Genomic DNA, 15,594 nt, shown 5'->3' with positions numbered 1-15,594 from the left:
ATTAAAATAATTAACTGTTTTGTTATTCATTACTATACCTAAAATAAAGTGTTAGCGACAAAGACAGCAATATGTTTTGTCATGAAAATATTCGTTTCCGAGATTTTGCAGGTTTAGTGTGTTTGTCGACCACATCTTAATAATATGAACGGGGCGAACGAGCATGAATTCTACCCGCAAATGATCACTGATCACTGTCACCCTCATTATCTGTAATCAATGCCTGAGGCCAATGCCAATGTAATACCCCTGAGGATTATAGTCGGAGTCCTTAAAGTGGCGAAAATACGCCTAATAGTGGCGAATAAGGTTCCTCCTTTTAAAATTACCTACATTGTAACATTACCACTATATCAAAAACATTGTGAATCGACTTATTCAAAGCGCGAAATACTTTTTGTCGTGGAAACTTACGACAAAACTTTTGACGTAGTGCAGTCATTTATAGCTGCCATCTGTTACCGCGGCGCTGTGCTGCTGCCCCGAGCACGAGGTTGTAAAGTTTTTTCTGTAGTAAACGAGCTGTTAACGTGACGAGTTTTATATCATATAGAATAGAATGGAAGTTTTGATGTGCTGCCGTAGTCAAATGAAGGACTTTATACTTCAACATTACATTGTCATATTTGCAATATATATAGTAAAAATTAAAGATTACTCACTCACTGGTTGACTGATTATCGCGGAGTCTATTATGACATTCCAATAACTGACATATGAGGTCCATCTTAGTATGCAGAATGTATCAACTCATCTGTGATCGACTTCAAATAGAACCCTCGTTCTATATGGAGTTGGTAACAGAACTGTGATTTCAGAAACACAGGTGTTCATGGACATAGACGACGTTGATCACGGATCATCTAGTGGAGTGCATGCTCATTTACTTCTTTAATCTTATATAGAATACATTCTTAAAGACTCTCCCCATTGTAATAAGCTTAGCAATCGGCCATATTTACAGTCAAGCCAACAAAGTAGTGGATCCTCGCTTGCTATTTCAATCTTATAAAAAAAATAAAGACTCTGCCAGTTATAAGCTCAGGAATACAATGACCTAATAAGAATTGCAGTTAAGCCGGCCACACATAAACACTTCCTCTCTTTCCGTATTTGTACGTACTTGCAAACGAACATACGTTGACAGAACTTACGCAAAGCAATGGACACGGGGTGCAAAGGCTTTTCATCCAGCATTCTCGGAAACGCTTGTTCCAAAATAAAGGGAATGCCAAACTTAGTGCTCTCAGTTTCAAACACATCTTACTGCACGTAACTTTGTCAGCGGACATCTGTAACTAGTTCAACCTCAGCACGCTGTACGGACTAAATTAAACCTTAAACAGTCAACTTGTTTTGCTATTTATATTTTCAATATTATAGATTAAGTGTTATTGTATTCCGCTTTGAAGGGAAGTAAAGAATACATTTATCTCAGGAGCAGCACTGCACCTATGCCCGAACTCAAGTAGAAGTCTAATCTTATCGATGGTTTGTCCACCTACTACAGTCATGTTATAATATCCGGGACCAAGGTCTAGCTTGCATAACTACTCGTAAGTAATAGTTTTGAAGCTTGTATGAATTTTAGTCACTAGCGATTACCCATCCAGGCTAACGCCGTCTAACTCTGTATATAACTATTGATAGTTACACAGAGTTATATATATATATATAACTCTGTGTAACTGTGTTAACTCTGTGTTATATATATATATATATATATATATATATACAGGGTGAATTTTTAAAACGGGCCTTCAGGGCCAAATCCGAAACTATAAGGATTAGCGAAAAATGCTGAAAGGAGTTACGAGGCCGATTTTGATAAAAACTAAAACTGCATCATTACTTTTTTAAAATATTTTTTCCTTAGCCGGGAATCGAACGAGTTCATTTTGAAAAAAATGACACTTCTATATTATTCCACTATCTGATAGTGTCGCATATAAGGATCAAATTCTGGGAAGTAATGTTATGTGACAAATTAAAGGAAAAGGAAAATTTTGAAGAAAATACGTATTTTTCCATACATTGGCATACTAATCCTTAAGGATTATACATAACAAATGATTTATGTATAATTCTTTAGAAACAGACATAAGTCATACCATTTAAGAATTTGTTGGTTAATCAACTAATTATTCGATGTTATGACTATGACATACGGCTTAGTATGAAAAAGTAATAGTTTGGCAAATAAGTTACCGCCGTTTTTGGGATTTATTTCTTAATGAAAATAGATAACTGATTAAATAGTAAATTCTTATTGTTTGTTGTTTACAACTTCGTTTCAACGTTAAACATGATTTTCTATATCTCTTTTTTTAGTCATCACTCGGATTTGACTCTAAAAAGTAATTCTCGCAATTGTCAACTTTACATCTGTATTAAACGAAACTCCGCCCATAGCAAGTAAATCTATTTTAATGGTCCTAAAAATAACCTTAGCTAAGTCGGACATAAAAATATAAATTATTGGGAAACAAATCAATTTCGAATGATTAGAAACATTGAGCCAAAAAAAAATGTTAATACACGAAATGTTTAAATTGATGAATGGCGGGAACTTAACTGCCAAATTAATATGAAAAAATATCTATTTTCTTAAAATTGAGGCTTTTCCGTTAGTTTATCATTTATCATTACTTTCCAGATTTTGATCCTTATAAGCAACACTATCAGATAGTGGAATAATATAGAGGGTGCATTTTTTTTCAAAATGAACTCGTTCGATTCCCGGCTAGGGAAAAAGTTATTTTAAAAAAGTAATGATGCAGTTTTAGTTTTTATCAAAATCGGCCTCGTAACTCCTTTCAGCATTTTTCGCTAATCCTTATAGTTTCAGATTTGGCCCTGAAGGCCCGTTTTAAAAATTCACCCTGTATACATTTATATATTAAATTAATAATAGTAGTTATAAAAAATCTTCTCAAAATACAGGCCTCTCTACACGCCCACACAAAAATACATTTAGTTTAATTCCACAGAATTTTCAACCAATAAACTACAGTTAACTAACGACCTTGCGTAAAATATGTAGTTCTGCTAACTATTCCAACCTCGGCTGCGTGCTAACTTTGACTATAACTAACTTATAATAAGTTGTATTTAGTAGTTTACGGGCAAAGTGAGCTGAGCCCTCATTCGCACTATTTTAGATCCGAAACTTATAACGAGGTTATGGGTGGGCTCTGTTTACTAATAATTATTCCTAAAACGTAGACAGAATACACACAATCTATAATTCAATATTTCCAATGATTCTATATTTAATTGTTACTGGATACTATGTTGAAGGAGGTGTAACCCTTTGTGATTCGATTCCGGAGGCACCAACGCCACGCTTATTTCTGCCTAAAAACACAAATGTTAAGCGTTGCTATGTTCCGTTAAGAAGAGTGTGGTAAGGGAGATATACTTATTCGGATAGCGACGCATCTGTGGCCAACCTCAGGTTGCTATCTAATCTAATTTGGGTTGATTACAATGCTCATAACCTGCTGCCACTTACTACCAGGTGGACAGCTTGCTCGTTCGTACATCTTCATTATTAAAAATGAATAGGTATAAGGCCGGTCGGTATAAGGCCCCCTTTACTAAAACACATCATCATCATCAACCCATTACTGTCCCACTGCTGGGCACGGGTCTCCTCTCAAAATGAGAAGGATTATTAGGCCATAGTCCACCGCGCTGGCCAAGTGCGTATTGGTAGACTTCACATACCTTTGAAAACTTTTTTTTAAGATTTCTCAGGTATACAAGTTTCTTCACGATGTTTTCCTTCAGCGTTTAAGCAAGTGATAATTAATTTCTACTGAAACACAGAACTACTTCATTCTAGATACTGTACTTGGTTTGAATCATACTAGTTCCACAAAGTTTCCATTGCTTGAACCCATTACTTTATTTTCAGAAGCTTATGTAAGGTAGACATCGCTTAACGTGTATCCTCTCAGTGTGCTTAATTAGAGAACACAAAGAATGAATAGTTAGCTAGTTAGGACGTAGTTGAATGTACGTTGGAACAGTTGAGCAACTGTACAGAGTTTGGTTAAGTTGCGATTCAAACAGATGCCACGCGTTTTGCCACATATGCTTGATTTATGGTATAAATTATATTCGTGTTACTAGGTTGGTACAATTTAGACTTTATTCAGTTTGGCAATGAGATATAGTTACTAGATGTAGTATAATAAAATAGACCTACTAAACGTGAATGGCCTGTGTAATGAGGGCTATATTACTATTACACGTATTAAAATTACACGAAGTGATGACTTGCAATATGTCGTCACCAACGCCATTACTATTTCTCTCATAAAACAGTAGTACATCACAGCCATGTATTTGTTTTGTAGTATAAAGCACAGTAGGACTACCATGAGTTTACAAAAGTATTACTCGCTAGCGACTGCGTAAAATAAATGTATGAAAAATTGTACAGCGCCTCTGGTGGTTACTCGTAGAACTAAAATCCGTAGTGACGTAACTCGATACGTAAAAAACCTATCGAAATCAAATCGCTAGCGAATGTCATTATGATCTATTGCCATACAAATTCGGTCCCATGAGTCATTAATTTGACAGACGTTGTCAAGAAATACCGTAACGATAGTAGTTATGTTATTCACTAGCAAAATGACAATTGTTTTCTATTTACCATTTCTATAGTGGCGTTTCTATGCCAACTCATGGTAATGCTACTGATGTATTTAAGTTTGAAAAATGACATATGAAAACATATGAAAAATGACATATATGACAAAGCAGCGAAGTGTTTCAGTATGGCAATGAATACCAACCTTAAGTAGAAATTATTTTAATTGATTTAATTATAAATTTCAATCCTAATCAGATGTTATCTTAGCTACTCAAAATTATTAAAAATAGAAATAGCCAAGCCAAGCCAAGCTATTAACCATTTCCATTACGTACCAAAAAAGGAATAATTTAAAACAATACGAGGTGATAGATAGCACTGAATATACAGGGAAACCCGGACCGGGCTGAAACTTTCAGAATATTTCATTCCCCAGTACAACATAATTCATGTTTTCAGCAAACCCCAGTGATGACTTTACGAATAATAAATTGTCTTTTAAACTCGAATTCATACTCCGAAACTTTATTCCGTTACCTACTTTATATTCGTTTTTGAAAGCCGGGATATAGGAACATGCCAAATGGGGCTTTTTCCCGACTAAAGGAATTGTCTGGCCGGAATGCTTGTTGTGTGAATTATTTTATTGATCAAGATTTTGTAAGTGGGTCCATCTTTACACGAATATCAGAGAAGTATTTTATTTATTCAACAAAATTATTAATACCGTATTATCCCTGACTGACTGACATGCTGGACACAAGTCTCCTCTCAGAATGAGAATTAGACAATAGTATACTTTAGGCCAAGTGCCAATTGGTATACTTCACGCACCGTTTAAAGATCTCTGTAATATGCACGTTTCTTTCTGATGGTTTCCGTCATAGTTAACGCAAGTGATATTAATGTCTAACACACATATTATTTTTGGAAAATTATAGGTGGGAAGTATACCTGGGAATTGAAATTCGGACCCCTTTATTAAGAGGCCTGGATTCTACCACTTGACTTCCACATTAAAAAAATCAAGGGATTTGCAATAACTGTTCGTACTCTGAATTTCCTGCAGCCGGGTTCTGTTTTTAACGAAATTAAACATCCTGTAACGGCCTCTAACTTTTCTTGAACACCCTGTCAAAATCAGTTAAGTCGTTTGCAACATTGCAAGATAAACGACGGCACGCGAAAAGTTAAAAATGGGCTTTTATTTTATTGTAATATTGTGAAAATAAGTTTCTGAGATTAAATGGAAGATAAATATTAGTTTTCTTATGCAAGGGAAGAAACAAGTGAGCATGAAATTCAACTGAACTGTGCTGGCCACTACCACTCATTGACAAATGTGGGGACAAAGTTGGAATGTCATTTTAACCTATTATTGTCGTGCTGCGTATGAGTCTCTTACCTGAATGAGAAGGTTTTAGGCTGTTATTGATAAAGTTGACCCAAGCGGACATACTTTACATAAAGCATAGAAAAAAAAGTATAATACATATATCTAAGATTTGAACTCTATACCTGCAGAAAGATAAATTTTCATATAACTCGGATATCATGTGCACTTTCCATTTAGATAATAATTTTGTACATAAAGCGTATATTTAGCAACATTACCTAAAACTATAATGTTAATAGGAAGAAATGGCTTCCTAGTACACAACAAACCAAAACTGTAAAGTCACTTAAAAACCAATCCCCATAATGACTCGTAAAGTTACCGCGAGCGTGAGTTTATGGCGAAACAATTGCTTAATACATTTACGGGACCTAAGGCCAGGTACTTATCAGTTGGCTGTAACTGTAACCGAACTGATTGATACTGACTGATAAATTAACGTGTCTTAATGTTTTTGGGCTTGCAAGAAACGTCAGAAGTTCGCGATACGTTCGCGAGCCACGTTCATAATATAAATTTTGGTTACAGTAAATGCAACGGTTAAAGTTACAGTTCGCTAATGGGACTTTGCGTTTATGGAAGGCTCGCAAGCCACTCTTATGAGTACGCAGCTTGGTGCTGGTGACAAGTTCACGTTTATGTTTGCAGTGCCTGCAAAGGTTACAGTTATAGCTTGCGTACGCGGATTCGCACTGGCTTCAGGCTCGTGAGCTACATACACGCTATAATTTTTGGTTACAGTAACTGCCACGGTTGCAAAATAGGTACATGATTAATGTGACTTTAATTTGCTTGCTGCGAGCTGTTTGCATCAGGCTCGCGAGACACATGCATGCTATGGTCTGTGGTATCAGTAACTGCTACAATTTCGCTTTTAAATTGAGTACGTCTTTATCTTTTGCGCAATGCGAGCCGCTCGGCGGGCTTGCAAGCCACCTACACTCCATGGTGTTTGGTTGCAATATCTGCAATAATTATACTTACGAAATTAGTACGCATTTATACTGCGAACCGCTCGTGGCGGGTTAGGTTAGCTAACCACATATGTACATCCTGTAGATGTTGATTACAATAACTGCATCTGTTACGCTTAGTTCGCTAATGGGTATACGGCTTAACTGACGAAGCTAAACTTTCATTGCCACCTGTCAAGTAAAAACGTGCCTAAACTCACCTAATACTTTGTTTATAGTCCCTAAACCGTTTTATATTCCCATAATTATAAACAACGTATCGAACAACGACACCTTTGCGTACAACACCAACTTATTTCTTCACTACATAAAGTTCATTTTAGTAGAATAACTTGAGAATAAAGTAGCAGTGTCAACGAACCTGACTTTTCCTGAAATTTAAAGCTCTTATTAGAAGGACATAAGAGCTAGAACAGCTTGATATTGTTCGTGAGATTATAAATCGTGCGCGTCGCCACTGGACGCCAGTTTCCAGTTCATTTTCCAAATAAACTCAGATAAAGTAATAACAAAGTTTGGTTGGAGTAATATTGGCTCCCTGGACGTTGAAATGTCCCTGTCAAAATGGATGTGGCATTTTATTATTAGTATAAAATTGAAGTTAAGTCAAATAAGTTAATTAGGCATATATTAATCAGTGCGTAAAAGTCCATTATTGGATATATGGCTTCTATTATGTATAGAAGCAGATAAGGTACCATGCTTATCAATGTGTATTGGCAACTGCAACAGATGGATAATTTCGCAATGAGTTCTCAGTTACTGGATTTAACTCTTTAGTTGCATCCTTCAAAATCTATTTAATGTGATAAAATGAGATGGGCTGAAGTACGCGAAGGCACCACACACACACCTTACAATATCTGACTTCATACGATTGTATCCGGTTTTAAACCCCGAGGATGCACGCTGGTCATCACGTGTGTTTGTAATCACGTACAAACATTACAAAATGAATTAGAAGTTGTTTTAACTATAAAGGAAAACAAGCTGAAAAGTTACACGCCTGCGAGTTCTCCATAAAGTTCTAAAACATGTGTGAAACTACACAACGGTTACCTACGTTCTATGAAAAGGCAGAAATCTAAGGTAAAATGTAAACTAAGGTAAAGAGGTAAGGTTAAAACAAATCTACAAAAATCTATATGATATTTACAGTCTGTAATCTTAAGTAATATTATAAATGCGAATACGAGTTTGTTACACTTCACACCTTAAGTACGTATCGATTGTCATGAAATTTTGTTTATAGTCAGGGGTTCAGAAAAGTACTCGTAAATATTATTCCGAAAAAAATAATGTTCCCGTGAGATACATAAAAATCTCCGACTGCGAGCGAAGCTGCAGGTAAAAGCTAGCAAGAAATATGATACTTTTACATTTTTTTTTTGCTTATCCATTCACTCAATCATTCACGGTTCCTTTAATACTCGACATCTGTCGCGGGACTGTCATTCAATCTCATATTTATCACATCCAAAAAGAATAATCACTACATTCAATCACATCCATTTTTCCTTATGACGTTAACATGAAACGCTAACAAAAGATTCGCTTACCACCTTCGTAGCAATTTTCTACGTGTATTTTATGAATTTAGTTGTATCTTTATTCGCAGAGACAAATAAAAGTTTTGTTGTTGACCAAATTATAGTTTTTACACCTTTTTTGTTGTTTTACAAGTCTGGTTAGTTAACGATCTGCTCTGTTCTAAATTATACTTTTAAGGAATTCATTACACTATCAAATAGTGTAAAGAAACAATTGATAAATAAATAATTCTATGGATACGTTTTAAATAAGATGAGGTAGTCTTCGAAGGTCAGATGTGAGATGTGAGATCACATCTGGAATACAGATCCAGGACTACAGTCCGCTTAGTTAGTGGTCGCTGCTTCACTGTCAGATATCATAATCATAATCCACTCCAAATTACTTACCATAACCATGAACCTATAACATAAAAATAAGAATACGAAATAGAATCTGACAGGTATTACAACCAGGGTAGCACGATTATGAAAGTACCACTCCAATACATGTTTCTAGCGTAAACCACTTCTTGCGTTTCGGAGGAAAAGTGTGTATCTCTGTTGACTTGAGAGACAGATGGGAGATGATGATCTTAATCCTTAGTGACACCGCATCTGTAATAGCCTTCAGGTAGATACCCTGTTATATATGGAATTACATATTTATATTTTGACCACGGGCGGAAATCATCAGTTTATCATCAAGTTATATTGTATTCTATGTAGATATATGTACTCGTTAGCTACTTAGATGTTATAAAAAAAATCTAACTTTGCTGTCTATAAAATGTATATATCTTACAATTACAAAACCCTTCATAGTGCGTAGTTCGGCACGCACGACCGTTATTATATATTACGCTCGATTTTAATATTCATTAAACTTTAATTATGCTCTGAAGATAAATAAGTCTCTCCCAACTTAATTTGTTCTGAGTTCATGTCGAAGTTGCTTAATTTTATGGAAAGTTCGGTTTCACCTGGCGATTCTTGTGTATTCCTGTGCATATTAAATTTTCTTTCCCGTTGATATTTTACGTGGTAGGCTTCTATACTTTTGAATATTTTAAATGGGATTGAGTTGTACGGTTTCACAGCCAATGCTTCTGAACACTTCACATATATTTTAAATTCAAGTCTAATTTATTCAAAATTTATTCATATGGAACTCTTTTTGAACATTAACAAACTACCGCTTCGAAAGGTGTTTCGCTATGGAGAAGAAGCGCCAAATGAAACTCCATACATATAAATAAAGTACATGTTAGACAGGTATGTAAGTCGACCATATTTGTCCTCAGGAGTAACATCTGTCGACTTCAGACAGAACCATTGTTTTACCTATATGGAGTTTATTACAGTTTTATACGTTATGGAACACATCGAAATAGTAAAAGGCGATACTGTGAGCTAAGCATGTAGAAAATAAATGTATTCCAGAACTTGAGTAAAATTTGAATTTAAATTTAATTTCTGTCGACGTAAAACTAGATTTCCGTTTGTTACTTCAAATCGCTTTAGTAAGCAAACCCGAGTTTCGGAGGTCTAATAATTTAATCATGAAAGCCATGTTAATAACTGCCCCTCTCTATTAGGGTAGGTACTAGGCGGGCAGAACTCGCAAGAGCTTCTAAAGTAAATTACATTACGATCCCGCAGTATTACGTCTTCCGGCCATTCACAGGACCGTCAGAAGACCAAATGTAAATCCAATGGAATTTGGTATACACTAGGAATGCAAAATCCATGAGGAGATTGGACGGGTGTTGGAATGGATTGAATGAGATATACTCGGAGTCATTGGTTGGAAATGCAGTATACAATTTTTTCAAAAGTATTTCCTATACACAAGCACAAGCAAAACTACTTCATATACTAATAATATACTATTAAAATTATAATATATCAAAATGATATAACAAATTATTGATATATTCATTCTCATATATCTTCTTGCTTTATTGGAAGGTTGTGGTTAGAAATAGGTTAGGACTTAATTATAATTTAGTGCTTACGGATGATCATCTGATTTTATAAATAAAAAATCATTGATCAAAGGTGTGTGATGACTTTGCGTAAGGTTTCAATAATCTCTTCATATCAGTGGACATAATTATTTATTCAAAATACTTAAGAATAATGAATTACCATGAAAATGTAATGAAAAGTCGCACTTTTTTATCACATTACTGAGACATGAAAATGAAAGCCTTAGCCTTTTCAAATGTCAGAAGCTACGCCTAATCTTGCTTTTAGTCAAAAGCTAACGAAATAGCGTTTATTACATTCTTATTTAAGGTCTGTCCACAAATTTAGTAGTAAATATGTGGGTACGTATAAATCACTTGATTACCTTTCAAGATTGGATAATAAACCAATCCTACGTCCAACGAAATCCAATGAAAATCTATTAAGCTAAAATCTCAATAAATTTTTATAATCATCCTTGGGCTATCTAATCCTATCTTCAGCTAGAATTTTATGTTGAGACCTTATCCGATTATGTATGTATAACGTATAGATGAAATTAAAATATTTCAACTTCGAAATAAGTGAATCCTTCTAAAATATAAAAGTATTTTTGCTAATTTAAGAAATTAATTTCGTTTCGTTCATTCATCTTGAAAACAGTTGAAAAGATTTCGACGGTACATAGGTAACAACATTTTGTATCAGTTTTTATAACATTTAAATAGCATGAGAAGCACGCAGGCTATCTGATGGTAAGAGCAGGAATACCTTTTTTTGTTTACGAGGGGGAAACCTTCAAAAGGTACCCGGTGCTGTGGGAGCGACACAGGGCTATGTGGGATTCTTACCGCACTAAAACCCTGGTGGCCGTCCTCTGCGTTGCCAAGAGGACTCCGGGATCTCCAACGCAATGCAACCGGAGTCCTCTGAAAGTTTTGCCCCATCAGGCTCCGCCCAGGTGAGCCCAGGCAGAGCAGGAATACCAGACGTCTTCTTATAAGTAGCTCAACCGGCATTCACACCTTTTCACCGACATGGCATAACTGCTTAACGCTAAAAATAAGCATGACTTCCGTGGAACTTATACTCATTCTATCATCATTATAACATACTTACTTAACACAATTCAATAAAGTACACTGTTCACTAATTATTACTTATCACGCATATTTTATGCGTAATTTAAATACTAAGCAAAATTTACTCCATGCTTCCAAAACTTGAAGTTGATTTCATCTTGCTCCCCGCGACAGTTAACACTTCTCAAGGCGTGTCAGTTCCACATCTTGAGTGACGTGACGTAACTTAACGTGCGTGAGAAAATACTGACATATTTTCAGGTTTAATTTTCTTTACATAACCAAATCTCCGTTTTCCTTCGTAATTCTGATTGATTACTTCTATTCAATGGTCGTTATGATAAATTTGTGTGTAGGAGTGCTGTTAATAAAGAGCAAATGCGTTGCTACCCTACGGTTTTACGTAAATTGCCGCGAATAAGTAAATAATTTTATAATAACAAATGATTGATCAAAAAATAGACACAACGAGCTTTAACGTTCACGTGTGAAATGCGTAACGTTCACCTGTACATTAGCATTGTTCAATGAATCGATCTATTTTTTATAAATCTACTTACAAGTGTATCATAACCTATACTACACAATTAGTGTACATAAAACTGCGATGCGACGCGACGCGAATTCGCAACGCAGAAAATTGCGACACGAATTGCTGCGAAGCGATTTCGTGCGGCATAGCGTCTCCCAGGGTGACCATTCTTCCGACAACCGTCAACCGTACGGAACGTATTTTGAAAATCAGGTCGTGACATGGATCGTAAAAAGAAGTGTTCACTTTTGTTTTGCTTAGGAGATACAGGAAAGAGTAACAAAGAAGATTTAGAGTTCATCCATTTATCATATATCATTTTTTTATATTTAGTTTCCCAAAGAGTACCGTTCCTCAATCAGTAATATGAAAAGTCAACGTCGTACTTTGTCATTTTTTACATTAAAGTATATGTCTTCCCACCCAACAAATACAGGTCTGTGCATCTTCCCCACACGCTGTCTCACAACGAACTAAAAATGGCGTCAACAAGTGTGACGAAACGCAAGTTTTTGCGATGCGTCGAGGGAGCTCGCAGAATTTTACGATGCGACGTCGCATCGCAGTTTTGTGTACGAGCCCTTACACGTGCCATTGTAAATCAAAATATATACCACAACATAACTAAATAATTTACAATGCTTTACATTCTATTCTCTGATTAATATATACGAATAATACTGAATGTATCAATTCAGCGTATTAATTAAATAACAAATTATGTTTGCGTATTCTAATACAAACCAAAATATAATTGACAAACAAATTTAATTGTCACTGAAACATTTCGAACTTCTGACCTGTGTTGACCTTTGCTTATTGATTTTTGAAAATTTCCACTCTATATTGGTACACAACAATAAGCAAAATAAATAAAAAATGTAGCTTGAAATTAAAATTAACTATTTAAGATCCACAAATTACCCAGACTCATAACAAAATTAAAACATTAATCCTATATTCACTTCGGTAATTACCAAGTATTTGAGGCACAACCAACACGGCTAAATCTGTCTTATAACAGCTGCCTTCATGTAGTTTGACTAATGTGGTACCGTAGATGTAGGTACTAATATCAGGCATACCAATTTAGTCCTCAGTAAAGTATCTGCAATGGAACTATCCGATCTATGATAGGTCAAACAGTTGTCAGTAGCAATTACTGTTTAATATCTCATAGACTGTGTGTTACTAAGATTGCTTACGTCGAAAAAATTAAAGATAATGGCCGCTGAACCACTTATTCGTTTTAAGTGCCCATTCAGCAAAGTACCTTACAAATATAAAATATAGGAATAATTTGATCTTGTATTCTAAGTTTTACATCGGCAGGGACGTCACGTCCTCGCCGGAGGTTGTCTAAAATATTAACCCGCTCGACTCATACCTGCCTGGTACCTAACTAATGTATTTTACTTTACATATTTGAACATCTACCCTCTCCTACCGCTTTCGTTTTATTTTTTTCATTCATTTGTTATTTTTGCAAACAATTTTGATTTCAGAGACTCGCATCGAAAGCAGGATTTTTTGGACTAGGAACTTATTATTTTAACATTATCTTTGTTGGCGGTAGAATCTTTCGTTGCTCGACTACGGAAATATCTATTCCTGCCTTGTAACAGAAGTATGACACTTCAATATTCTGGTAAAGCAGTTCACGGCGCTGACAAAGTGCGAACTATTGAGCGTGTAGGCAATTGATAGGGCGAGTTTCAACAACTGTTACTTTTCTATCGCTGCTGATTTTGGGTTAACAACTACTAATGGGTTAATTACTATTACCATCGACCTCTTTCCATTGGTTTATAAATGTCTTCAAAATAAATTATACAATTCGTGGTACCAAATGTAAACACGGATCTTTTCGCTCTTTTATTTTTATTTTAAGCAATTTACTAACCTTATACAGCTCGCTTTAGTCACAAAGTTGCTATAATATAATTGTTCCAGCTCCGAGTAGGTACTAACTGATAATACAATTTTTGTATTTCGCATTAGACTGTGTACTATCAGTAACATTAAAACTAAAAAAAAACTAAAACGCTTTCTACACTCACAGCCCCACACTAGGATTCCCTGTATCGTGAGCGCTATGGACACACGTCACACACAGAGACAAATACACAAACACCCAGACCCAGAAACAGAAATCTAAATTCATCATTTAGAAATCTGTCTGGCTGGGGATCGAACCCGGGACCCTCTGCGCGTCAGACCGGCATGGTGACCGCTCCGCCACGCGGGTCGTCAAACAACATAACAGTAACATTGTAAAGTTTAAACCATTTATTCTAAATATGGTTCTCGATAATTTTTTTTAATTGGTTTCAGGTTTCATAAACAGTCATTGATATGGATGTATCAATAAAATAAAAAACAAATGGTGATCATATCCATAATCACTAATATACAATAATAATCAGTAATATATTATATTTTTTCGATAGTGGTATTAATAAAAAAATAGTAATGTTTTAAAATATCCTAATTTATTTTATACTTAAGATTACCTACAGGTTGAGGTATTTAAAATTAAAATAAAACATTTTATAAAAAAAACATACACATACGAAAAAAATCAAACGATAAAACATTTAAATACAACAGAACATGTACCTATATAAAAATCACAAAAAAGGCAGGAGAATTATGATTCAGTTAGTGGAGGTGCTGGGATTTGAACCCAGGACTTTCAGCATGCGAAGCAGACACTCTACCGCTGAGTTACACCCCCTGTGTTTCAACTTACGAAAATTTGATACACAATGTACTGTATGGGATAATTTAGTATAGGAAAACTTTTGGGAACAGTTTGTTATTATTATAAAATATGTAAAATTTGTATTAGGTGCCAAGAAAGAAATTTGTAAAATAGATAAAATAAAAATAATATATTAATAAAAATACTATGTTGTCGGAAACAAACTATTTGAATTTATCTGAATGTTGAAAGTTTAATTATCTTATATACAAAATTCTCGTGTCACAATGTAAGTTACCGTACTCCTCCGAAACGGCTTTACCGATTTTCACCAAATTTTATATGCATATTCAGTAGGTCTGAATGAATGAATCAGCTACTATATATTTTTCATACCCCTAAGTGATAAGGGTTGTTCACCCTTAACATTTTTTTATTCATATGGCAACACAACGTCAAATAGTAATATATATAAAGTTTTTAAGTAAATATATTAAAAGATTACTCTTGTTTACATGGGATGCTTACACATACCATGTCAACTATAAGTCAGATGATATACGTACATTTATATTTTGCTCTAGTGTGTGTAGTATAGATAGATTATCCTACTGAGTTAGTATAATATATCTATGGTGTGTAGTGTGTTAATTTTGAAATGCTTTGGTACGTTTTTTCACATCTGCGGAGGGCAATATTTACGTGGATGTATATTCTGTGACACGTCACTGCAACGCAAACAGCGACGGATTTTATAATATAAGGTATCGTTGGACTCATCTAAATTGTGTAATAGGATT

At 35.0% G+C, this 15,594-nt stretch overlaps 1 non-coding gene across 1 annotated transcript; it reads right to left on the bottom strand.

The window, feature by feature from the left end:
• Window positions 1-14,755: 14,755 nt before the first annotated feature.
• TRNAA-CGC (transfer RNA alanine (anticodon CGC)) lies at window positions 14,756-14,827 on the bottom strand. Its single transcript has one exon. It is a non-coding gene; the product is annotated as a tRNA-Ala (tRNA).
• Window positions 14,828-15,594: the final 767 nt, after the last annotated feature.

Source organism: Epargyreus clarus, unplaced genomic scaffold (genome assembly GCF_041222505.1).
Source record: "Epargyreus clarus isolate Ecla_fem2 unplaced genomic scaffold, WU_Ecla_fem_2.2 ptg000008l, whole genome shotgun sequence".
Lineage (NCBI taxonomy): Eukaryota > Metazoa > Arthropoda > Insecta > Lepidoptera > Hesperiidae > Epargyreus > Epargyreus clarus.
This window is presented reverse-complemented; position numbering and strand designations above follow the sequence as displayed.